This window comes from Oncorhynchus gorbuscha, linkage group LG22, assembly GCF_021184085.1.
Source record: "Oncorhynchus gorbuscha isolate QuinsamMale2020 ecotype Even-year linkage group LG22, OgorEven_v1.0, whole genome shotgun sequence".
NCBI classification, from domain to species: Eukaryota; Metazoa; Chordata; class Actinopteri; order Salmoniformes; family Salmonidae; genus Oncorhynchus; species Oncorhynchus gorbuscha.
Genome location: NC_060194.1, coordinates 47,242,002 through 47,254,402, shown reverse-complemented (window position 1 = coordinate 47,254,402; position 12,401 = coordinate 47,242,002). Strand labels below are relative to the sequence as shown.

The following is a 12,401-nucleotide window of genomic DNA, read 5'->3' as shown; positions in this document are numbered from 1 at the left end:
TAGCCTAATAATCGATGTCAATGGCAATAACACTTTGATGCAAATATTCAGGAATTGCCATGTACACTTTCCTTTGTGGCAAAGCAATTCCCCTAAAAAGGGATATACTTGTATTACATTATATTTATTTCTAATGTTTGTGAGAGAAAACAAATGACTGGATATTTCAAATTAATTCTGTATAAAACATTCATTTTTTTTAAAGTTCAAAATCACATGGATGACTGTTAGCAGTTGTTGTGATATTATTTTATATTTCTAATGAATCTCTCCTCTTTGTGTTTATACAACCGGGTTTCCCTGCTCGCAACCATTCCCGCTAGTACCTAGTTACCACAGTCACAACTTCCTAAAGGCTATGTCGTCCTAATTTAAGGTTAGGGTTAGGCATAAGGTTAGTCGTGTGGTTAAGGTTAGGTTTAAATTCAGATGTTACGGAGATAAATGGTAGAAATGGGCGGGGTTTAGCCGTCATTATGACTTTGTGGCTGTGGTAACTAGTGACGACCCCCCATCAGGAGCCATTTTGTACCCAGATCAATAACATACATGTAAACTCCGATCTCTCGGCGCAGCGGTGGACTCGGCTCGTCTAGTAGAGCGCAAACCTGGATTATCTATTAACTAGACTACATTTCAATCGGAATCCGGACCAAACGGAAATGGTGAATTTACTAGTGCACACGGGTTACTAAACAGTCTCTTTCTCTAACCGTCCCGCTAAGGTGTTGTGCCGCCACCGACACGCTGTGTTTATAGATGGATCGGAGAAGCCAGTGGTTATTGTGACTTCGGACTGATGTCGGGATGATATCCGGTTTAAATGTTCGCGACGGGAAAACTATCAAGACGAGAACATCATGGCTTTTTCCTGGCTGACTTGTTCGCTTCTCCTGGGAACTTTGTGTGCAGGTAAGAAACGACGCGTCTATTGTACACATTGAAGAAACGGCAACAGTTGCAAAAAAAACAACATAATTTGGCATAACTGGTAGCTTCGTTTTTCATTTGTAATTTAACCTTTATTTAACTTGGCAAGTTTCCATCCCTTTTAATTTAGTTATTGTCGGGGCACGTGTTGTCAAGGTATATTTCCCTTCACGTGGATATGGGTCTTGCTGTTTTATTTGCAGTGAAATAATTCAATCGATTTCTGTCATTAGATGTGGTCTTCCAACATCATGCTTTCCGTAGATTGAGGATAATTTTTTTATTTATGCTATAGCCTACTCTGATGGAATGCCTATGTTGTGTGTGTGTGTGTGTGTGTGTGTGTGTGTGTGTGTGTGTGTGTGTGTGTGTGTGTGTGTCTCAAAACGGGATAATTGTGTCGTCATGTGTTTTGTTCTCCTGTGCAGATTCACAACATAAAACAATGTCTGGATCCTCTACACCAGTGGTTCCCAAACTGTTTACAGTCTCGTATCCCTTCAAACATTCACCCTCCAGCTGTACCCCCTCTAGCACAAGGGTCAGCGCACTCTATAATGTTTTTTTTCTCCATCACTGTCACACACACTATATGATACATTTATTAAACATAAGAGTGAGTGTTAGTTTTTGTCTCAATCCGGCTCATGGGGAAGTGACAAAGAGCTCTTATAGGACCAGGGCGCAAATAATAATAATATAATAAATAATTTTGCTCTTTATTTAACCATCTTACATATCAAACCTTATTTTTTCACTGGAAATTGTGAATAACTCACCACAGGTTAATGAGAAGGGTGTGCTTGAAAGGATGCACATAACTGCAATATTGAATATTGGGTTTTATTGGAGAGAGTATCAGTCTTAAATCATTTTCCACACAGTCTGTGCCTGTATTTAGTTTTCATGCTAGTGAGGGTTGAGAATCCACTGTCATATAGATATTTTCTTGCAAGATTGGATCCCCGAGCTGACAAGGTGAAATTATGTGGTTCTGCCCCTGAACAAGGCAGTTAACCCACTGTTCCCAGGCCGTCATTGAAAATAAGAATGTGTTCTTAACTGACTTGCCTAATTAAATAAAGGTAGAAAAAATATATATTTAAAAAATCGGTGCCCAAAAATAACGATTTCCGATTGTAATGAAAACTTGAAATCGGCCCTAATTAATCGGCCATTCCAATTAATCGGCCAGCCTCTACTGCCTATGCCGCTCGGCCATCGCTCATTCATATACTTACATGTACATATTCTCATTCACCCCTTTAGATTTGTGTGTATTAGGTTGTTGTTGGGGAATTGTTAGATATTACTGCACTGTCGGAACTTGAAGCATTTCGCTACACTCGCATTATCTGCTAACCATGTGTATGACCAATAACATTTGATTTGAGTGCTACGGGGGGTGGTAATCATTTAGGCAGGTTACCTTCGCTTCCTTGGGCACAGGGACTATGCTGGTCTGCTTGAAACGTGTAGGTATTAGGCACATGCTTTGAGTACACGTCCTGGTAATCCATCTGGCCTCGCGGCTTTGTGAATGTTGAGCTGTTTAAAGGTTTTGTTCACATCAGCTTCCGAGAGCGTTATCACACAGTCCTCCAGAACAGCTGGTGCTCTCGTGGATGCTTCAGTGTTGCTTGCTTCAGTGTCGCTTGCCTCAAAGCGAACCTAAAAGGCAAAAGGCAGTTCTAGCCTTTAGTTCGGTGCGGATGTTGCCTGTAATCCATGGCTTCAAGTTGGGATATGTACGTACAGTCACTGTGGGGACAACGTTATTGATGAAGCCGATGACCGAGGTGGTGTATTCCTCAATACCTATGGATGAATCCCGGAATATATTCCAGTCTGTGCTAGCAAAACAGTCCTGTAGCTTAGCACCTGCTTCAACGGACCACTTCCGTATTGAGCGAGTCACTGGTACTTCCTGCTTTAGTTTTTGCCTGTAAGCAGGAATCAGGAGGCTAGAATTATGGTCATATTTGACAAATTTAGGGAAGGGGAGAGCATTGTATGCATCTCTGTGTGGAGTAAAGGTGGCCTAGGATTGTTTTCCCCCTGGTTGCACATGTGACATGCTGGTAAAACTGTTTTAAGTTTGCCTGCTTTAAAGTCCCCGGCCACTAGGAGTGCCGCTTCTGGGTGAGCATTTTCTTCTTTGCTTATGGCCTTTCTAGAGTTGTTTGAGAGCGGTCTTAGTGCCAGCTTCGCTTTGTGGTGGTAAATAGATGGCTACAAATAATACAGACGAGAACTCTCTTGGTGTGGTCTAATGCTTATCATAAGGTACTCTACCTCAGGCGAGCAATACCTTGAGACTTCTTAAATATTAGACGTCGCGCACAAGCTGTTATTGACAAAAAAGACACACACCCCCATCCCTCGTCTTACCACACGTAGCTTCTCTGTTCTGCCGTTGCATTGAAAATCTCTCCAGCTCTATAATATCCGAGTCTTCATTCTCTGTGAAACATAAGATGTTACAGTTCTTAATGTCCAGTTGGTAGGATCATCGTAATTGTAGGTCATCAATTTTCCATTGATTGCATGTTAGCAAGTAGAACGGAAGGCAGTGGGAGTTTACTCGCTCACCTACGGATTCTCAAAAGGCAGCCCGATCTGCTTCCTCTTTTCCTCCGTCTTTTCTTCACGCAAATGACGGGTATCTAGGCCTGTTCTCGGGAGAGCAGTATATCCTTCACATCGGACTCGTTAAAGGAAAAAGGTTGGTGGGGAGTCAAAAGGTTGGCTGTTTGTCTAATGGGTAGATTAGGCCTAATGACGGGATGCTCATGTCTCCACCCTAACAATGGGAGTCGTCCCAAAGCAGGCTAGCTTTGACCAGGGCCCTATGGCACCCTATTCCCCAGTTCCAAAATAAGGCCATAGAAACGCATTGGGCTTATTTTGGACATATTTTGAAACCTCTCACTGTACCTCGTCCTCTCAGATAGAGGGATACCACCGTAGGGGGATGGGCGGCAAGGCTCCTATAGACAAGGATTTAAAGGTCCTGTGTAGCTCAGTTGGTAGAGCATGGCGCTTGTAACGCCAGGGTAGTGGGTTCGATCCCCGGGACCACCCATACGTAGAATGTATGCACACATAACTGTAAGTCGCTTTGGATAAAAGCGTCTGCTAAATGGCATATATTATTATATATTAAAGAGACAGGCTTTATTTTTTTTCCAGGGAACAAAGACTCAGAAGCATCTACATGCTATTTTCAAACCATATTATGATGTCATCACTTCTGATATTTTTCCACACAAAAATATTTGTTGGAACGGTTTGGTTGATGTTTTTTGTTACTTCACTATGAGCTCACAGTTTTGATTCAATAACTGAATAAACACACCAGAATGAAAGACCGAAACTTCCAGCTGACATTAAAAACAGTTTTCAGGCTGTATTGCAGGTCAACACTAGCGTTCTCCTCCATTGTGATGAACAGTCAACATGACAACTTTTACTGTCTCAGTAGCCTATTCTACTACTAAACACCACTGCGCTCAATGGTGGCTCAATGGGCTGTTTTGGGTTTGAAGTCAATTATGATTATTCTGCTCATAGAACCTCATCTTTCTTCCCAGATGTGTTATAGTCATCTACTTAAAGGGTTAATCTGCGATTTGTTAACCAAAATAGTGGTGGGGTGGTCCGCTTTGTTTGTTTGAAATGCAAATTGTCCCTTTTTTTTTAATGCAACAAATAAAAACGGTCAGGGTTGCTGCTGTCTATGGAAGTATCTAACACACAGACAGTCACAGGCTGCGTTCCAAATGGTACCCTATTCCCCAGTGTACTACTTTAGACCAGGCCCCTATGGCACCCTATTCCCTAGTGTACTACTTTAGACCAGGGCCCTATGGCACCGTATTCCCTAGTGTACTACTTTAGACCAGGGCCTCATGGCACCCTATTCCCTAGTGTACTACTTTAGACCAGGCCCCTATGGCACCCTATTCCCTAGTGTACTACTTTAGACCAGGGCCCTATGGCACCGTATTCCCTAGTGTACTACTTTAGACCAGGGCCTCATGGCACCCTATTCCCTAGTGTACTACTTTAGACCAGGGCCCCATGGCACCCTATTCCCTAGTGTACTACTTTAGACCAGGGCCCTATGGCACCCTATTCCCTAGTGTACTACTTTAGACCAGGGCCCCATGGCACCCTATTCCCTAGTGTACTACTTTAGACCAGGGCCCTATGGCACCCTATTCCCTAGTGTACTACTTTTGACCAGGGCCCTATGGCACCCTATTCCCTAGTGTACTACTTTTGACCAGGGCCCAATAGGGATTAGGGTGCCATTTGGGATGCAATTATTATGTTTGTGACGTCTTCACCCGGCATATTAAGGTCGTATAATGACATCATTACAGAGATTTATCAGGTTCGTGTTCAGAAGGCATCAAACAGAAGGTTAACTGAGTAACTATCAGAAGGCTACTTGTCCAATAGGACATGCTTATTTTGTTTTAACGGGTTGTCAGGTGAGAACACTAGCTAGGTGTGGGCGGTTTTGGCGAGAGCAGCATAGAGAAACTGTACGTTCACAGTACATATACAGGTAACTGCCAAAATAATGGAAACTCCTTGAGTAAATGAGGGCCCTATGGCACCCTATACAAAGTATATTGAAAGCAGGTGGTTCCTGAGGTAATCATAAAACCTTTTTATATAAAATCAAATAAAATAAAAAGTCTTGTCACATCGTTGCAACTCCCGTACGGACACGGGAGAGGTGAAGGTCGAGAGCCATGCGTCATCCGAAACACAATTCAACCAAGCCGCACTGCTTCTTGACACAACGTCTGAGGAAACACAGTACACCTGGCGACCATGCGCTGGGCCCGGCCCACCACAGGAGTCGCTAGTGCGCGGTGGTTCAAGGACATCCCTGCCGGCCAAACCCTCCCCTAACCCAGACGACGCTGGGCAAATTGTGCGCCACCCCTCGGGTCTCCCGGTCGCGATCAGCTGTGACAGAGCCTGGACCCAGAATCTCTAGTGGCAGTTAGCACTGAAGTGCAGTGCCTTAGACCACTGTGCCACTTGGGAGGCCTTCTGAGTTAATTACAGGGAAGATTGCTGTTTAAACATGTTGATTTGTTTCATCCTCCAAACTAAAAATCCCAATACGACATATAACTTTATATTGTGTATTTTGGGAGAAATGTACATTTTTATCCAAATTTGACCGAAGTTATGACGGATAAGCGTTTGGAAAAGTGACGTCGAGCAGAACACTGGGCAGGAGCAGAACACTGGGCAGGAGCAGAACACTGGGCCGGAGCAGAACACTGGGCCGGCGCAGAACACTGGGCCGGCGCAGAACACTGGGCCGGCGCAGAACACTGGGCCGGCGCAGAACACTGGGCCGGCGCAGAACACTGGGCCGGCGCAGAACACTGGGCCGGAGCAGAACACTGGGCCGGAGCAGAACACTGGGCCGGCGCAGAACACTGGGCCGGAGCAGAACACTGGGCCGGAGCAGAACACTGGGCCGGAGCAGAACACTGTCCACATAAGACTCTAAAGACCCACATCATACCGAGTCCTCCTATTGGACCATGTCTTTAGATTACATTCAACTTTGTCAATGAACAAGTACAAGTACAATGAAATGCAGTTAGCATCTTACCAGAAGTGCAAATTAAAGAGTAAAAAATGTTTTACAAGTGAAACAATTAAAAATACAATGTATATTATTAAGTGGGATATATAAATTGGAAATGAAGGCAAATTATCAGACCATATCCCGTGGCTTCTTGATTCTCTATCACCTATACAGCGCGCAGGCTTTTAGCATAGCCTCTTCCGTCCCTGCTGGCTTACCTCTAAAAGCTAACCGCTAGCAGGCTTTTAGCATAGCCCCTTTTCCACCCATGCTGGCTTACCTCTAAAAGGTAACCGCTAGCAGGCTTTTAGCATAGCCCCTTTTCCACCCATGCAGGCTTTTAGCATTGCCTGTTATCCTCCCCTGCTGGCTTACCTCTACTAGCTAACCGCTAGCAGGCTTTTAGCATAGCCTCTTTTCCATCCCTGCTGGCTTACCTCTAAAAGCTAACCGCAAGCATGCTTTTAGCATAGCCCCTTTTCCACCCATGCTGGCTTACCTCTACTAGCTAACCGCTAGCAGGCTTTTAGCATAGCCTATTATCCTCCCCTGCTGGCTTACCTCTACTAGCTAACCGCTAGCAGGCTTTTAGCATAGCCTATTATCCACCCGTGCTGGCTTACCTCTACTAACTACTAGCAGGCTTGAAACACATCACTTATTAGGAGTTCAGCACATCAGAATTTCTTGTACTGTTACCGATGAACTTTTACCATCATAGTAGACATTGAATGTCAAACCAAGCAATAGCTAGCTACATGCTAACCTGAGTGCTACTAGCTAGCAGCAGTAAATTCAGGTATAATGGCTAATGCAAACATTGGCTACCATGATATCCTGCAAGTTATATTGGCCACTGAAGATCAGGCAGTTCAGCAAAAATAGACTGATCTTGAAATAAACAATGACATTATTACGATATGGCATTTGACCATTCATTTCTGCAAAACGTGCAGTATTCTGTTGATGGAATTGTAGCTAGCTTGCATGCTAGCTCATGCTATCCCCAAACTCCACGCCTTGGGGGTTTGTGGTATATGGCCAATATACCACGGCAAAGGACTGTGTCCAGGCACTCCGTGCTGCATCGTGCATAAGAACAGCCCTTAGCCGTGGTATATTGTCCATATACCACACCCCCTCTGGCCTTATTGCTTAAACATACACCTCCACCTGTATTTTTCCCGGAGAGCTCTTTCTTCCTTTCCGCGTGATGGACGGAGAACCCCACTGGCTAAATGGACAGGGGCTGTGTCTCCAGAGGGGGCTGTGATTCTGTAAAACTGATTACGTTACAGTTCCCGATGTCTCGCTGGAAGGAGATCCTCGCCTTGAGCTCATCTACTATATTGTCCAGGGACCGAATGTTAGCAAGTCATATACTCAGAAGCGGTGGATGGCATGCATGCCTCTTGAGTCTGGCTAATTCTTCATCGGAGACTTGGAGCAGCCCCCGGGATGAATGGAATTGCCTCTAACCATGATCCTCCTCTGTCCTCTCTCTCCTGTCTCTCCACTAGGCTGGGGCCATGGCGATGTGGAGACCAGAGATTGTGTGTACTACAATGATAACTGGCGTACAGAGCGTACCAACCAGAGTGGTGTGGAGAGGTGTGAGGGGGAGAAGGATAAACGACTACACTGTTACTCTTCCTGGCTCAACATCTCAGGAACCATCAAACTGGTGAAGAAAGGCTGCTGGCTGGATGACTTCAACTGCTATGACAGGTACCAGGCACTACTTATCAACTGCTATGCCAGGTACCAGGCACTACTTATCAACTGCTATGACAGGTACCAGGCACTACTTATCAACTGCTATGACAGGTACCAGGCAATACTTACCAACTGCTATGCTAGGTACCAGGCAATACTTACCAACTGCTATGCCAGGTACCAGGCACTAATTACCAACTGCTATGCCAGGTACCAGACACTACTTACCAACTGTTATGCCAGGTACCAGGCATTACTTACCAACTGCTATGCCAGGTACCAGACACTACTTACCAACTGCTATGACAGGTACCAGGCACTACTTATCAACTGCTATGCCAGGTACCAGGCACTACTTATCAACTGCTATGACAGGTACCAGGCACTACTTATCAACTGCTATGACAGGTACCAGGCAATACTTACCAACTGCTATGCTAGGTACCAGGCAATACTTACCAACTGCTATGCCAGGTACCAGGCACTAATTACCAACTGCTATGCCAGGTACCAGACACTACTTACCAACTGTTATGCCAGGTACCAGGCATTACTTACCAACTGTTATGCCAGGTACCAGGCATTACTTACCAACTGCTATGCCAGGTACCAGACACTACTTACCAACTGCTATGCCAGGTACCAGACACTACTTACCAACTGCTATGCCAGGTACCAGACACTACTTACCAACTGTTATGCCAGGTACCAGGCACTACTTACCAACTGCTATGCCAGGTACCAGGCACTACTTACCAACTGCTATGCCATGTACCAGACACGACTTACCAACTGTTATGCCAGGTACCAGGCACTACTTACCAACTGCTATGCTAGGTACCAGACACTACTTACCAACTGCCAGGTACCAGGCACTACTTACCAACTGCTATGCCATGTACCAGACACGACTTACCAACTGCCAGGTACCAGACACGATTTACCAACTGTTATGCCAGGTACCAGGCACTACTTACCAACTGCTATGCTAGGTACCTTCTGGTCCTTCTGTAGCTCAGTTGGTAGAGCATGGCGCTTGTAACGCCAGGGTAGTGGGTTCGATCCCCGGGACCACCCATACGTAGAATGTATGCACACATGACTGTAAGTCGCTTTGGATAAAAGCGTCTGCTAAATGGCATATATTCTATTCTATTCTATATTCTAGGTACCAGGCACTACTTACCAACTGCCAGGTACCAGACACGATTTACCAACTGCTATGCCAGGTACCAGACACTACTTACCAACTGTTATGCCAGGTACAAGGCACTACTTATCAACTGCTAGTTACCAGGCACTACTTATCAACTGCTAGTTACCAGGCACTACTTATCAACTGCTAGTTACCAGGCACTACTTATCAACTGCTAGGTACAAGGCACTACTTACCAACTGCTAGGTACCAGGCACTACTTACCAACTGCCAGGCACTACTTACCAACTGCCAGGTACCAGACACGACTTACCAACTGCTATGCCAGGTACCAGACACTACTTACCAACTGTTAGGTACCAGACACAACTTACCAACTGCTATGCCATGTACCAGACACAACTTACCAACTGCTATGCCATGTACCAGACACAACTTACCAACTGCTTGGTACCAGACACAACTTACCAACTGTTAGGTACCAGACACAACTTACCAACTGTTATGCCATGTACCAGACACAACTTACCAACTGCTATGCCATGTACCAGACACAACTTACCAACTGCTATGCCATGTACCAGACACAACTTACCAACTGCTATGCCATGTACCAGACACAACTTACCAACTGCTATGCCATGTACCAGACACAACTTACCAACTGCTATGCCATGTACCAGACACAACTTACCAACTGCTTGGTACCAGACACAACTTACCAACTGCTATGCCAGGTACCAGACACAACTTACCAACTGCTATGCCATGTACCAGACACAACTTACCAACTGCTATGCCAGGTACCAGACACTACTTACCAACTGCTATGCCAGGTACCAGACACTACTTACCAACTGCTAGGTACCAGACACTACTTACCAACTGCTATGCCAGGTACCAGACACTACTTACCAACTGCTAGGTACCAGACACTACTTACCAACTGCTATGCCATGTACCAGACACAACTTACCAACTGCTATGCCAGGTACCAGACACTACTTACCAACTGCTATGCCAGGTACCAGACACAACTTACCAACTGCTTGGTACCAGACACAACTTACCAACTGCTATGCCAGGTACCAGACACAACTTACCAACTGCTATGCCATGTACCAGACACAACTTACCAACTGCTATGCCAGGTACCAGACACTACTTACCAACTGCTATGCCAGGTACCAGACACTACTTACCAACTGCTAGGTACCAGACACTACTTACCAACTGCTATGCCAGGTACCAGACACTACTTACCAACTGCTATGCCAGGTACCAGACACTACTTACCAACTGCTAGGTACCAGACACTACTTACCAACTGCTAGGTACCAGGCACTACTTACCAACTGCTAGGTACCAGGCACTACTTACCAACTGCTAGGTACCAGACACTACTTACCACCTGCTATGCCAGGTACCAGGCACTACTTACCAACTGCTTGGTACCAGACACAACTTACCAACTGTTAGGTACCAGACACAACTTACCAACTGCTATGCCAGGTACCAGACACAACTTACCAACTGCTATGCCATGTACCAGACACAACTTACCAACTGCTGTGCCAGGTACCAGACACTACTTACCAACTGCTATGCCAGGTACCAGACACTACTTACCAACTGCTATGACAGGTATCAGGCACTACTTACCAACTGCTATGCCAGGTACCAGACACTTTTTGACTTAAGTGTGTGTTATGATAGGACACACGGGATAGGATGTACTGGTCCTTATTCCACTTGTGTAATTACAAAAAAATGCCTCAAGGCAATACTATGGCAATACAAATCAATCACAGATCAACTATGTAGCACCATGATGTCACAATGGCCTTACTCAAATCATCCTAGCACTGCTACAGAAAAATGTGAGGAACGTTTGGGACTAATAGATCTTGTAAATAATGTGTGTGTGTGTGTGTGTGTGTGTGTGTGTGTGTGTGTGTGTGTGTCGTCAGGCAGAAGTGTGTGTCCATGGAAGAGAACCCCCAGGTGTTCTTCTGCTGCTGTGAGGGGAACTACTGCAATGAGAGGTTCACACACCTGCCTGACCTCGTTGCCGCCGGCAACAGAGGTGAGTGGACATGAACTTTGAACCCCGTTCTTAAAAATAAATTTAAAAAACTTTAATAAAATGTTTTATTTATTTAGTCAGAACACAAATCTAACCCTAAAAATATACCACAAGTAAAATAAATGAAGATATTGTTAAAGATTGATTGTGTTCTCTTCCACAGTGAAAATGTGTATGACTGATTGATTTTCATCTTCTGTGATCTGTTCTCCTCCCTAGTGAAAATCCGCCCCCCTCCCAGAGTGCCATCTCTGTTGAATAGCCTCGTGTTCAGTCTGATATCTCTGTGTGTTCTGTCTCTGACCCTGCTACTTGCCCTGTGGATGTACCGGCAGCACAAACCACCCTACGGACATGTTGACCTCCTTGAGGTGAGATCACACCACTTAACGAGTGCTGATCTAGGATCAGGTCCCCCCCCCTGTGCCCATATCATCTGATCTAGGATCAGGTCCCCCCCCCCTGTGGCCATATCATCTGATCTAGGATCAGGTCCCCCCCGTGGTCATATCATCTGATCTAGGATCAGGTCCCCCCTGTGGTCATATCATCTGATCTAGGATCAGGTCCCCCCTGTGGCCATATCATCTGATCTAGGATCAGGCCCCCCCCTGTGGTCATATCATCTGATCTAGGATCAGGCCCCCCCCTGTGGTCATATCATCTGATCTAGGATCAGGTCCCCCTGTGGTCATATCATCTGATCTAGGATCAGGTCCCCCCCTGTGGCCATATAGTCTGATAGAAACAACGGCTTCGTTTACACAGGCAGCCCAATTCTGATATTTTGCCTAATTCTTGGCAAAAGATCTGATCTGATTGGTCAAAAGGCAAATTATTGGTAAATGATCTGATCTGATTGGTCAAAAGACAAATTATCGGCAAAA

At 45.3% G+C, this 12,401-nt stretch overlaps 1 pseudogene; it reads left to right on the top strand.

Annotated features, from left to right (window-relative positions):
* Positions 1–541: 541 nt before the first annotated feature.
* LOC124009866 overlaps positions 542–12,401 on the top strand; it is a 17,850-nt pseudogene continuing 5,990 nt past the window's right edge.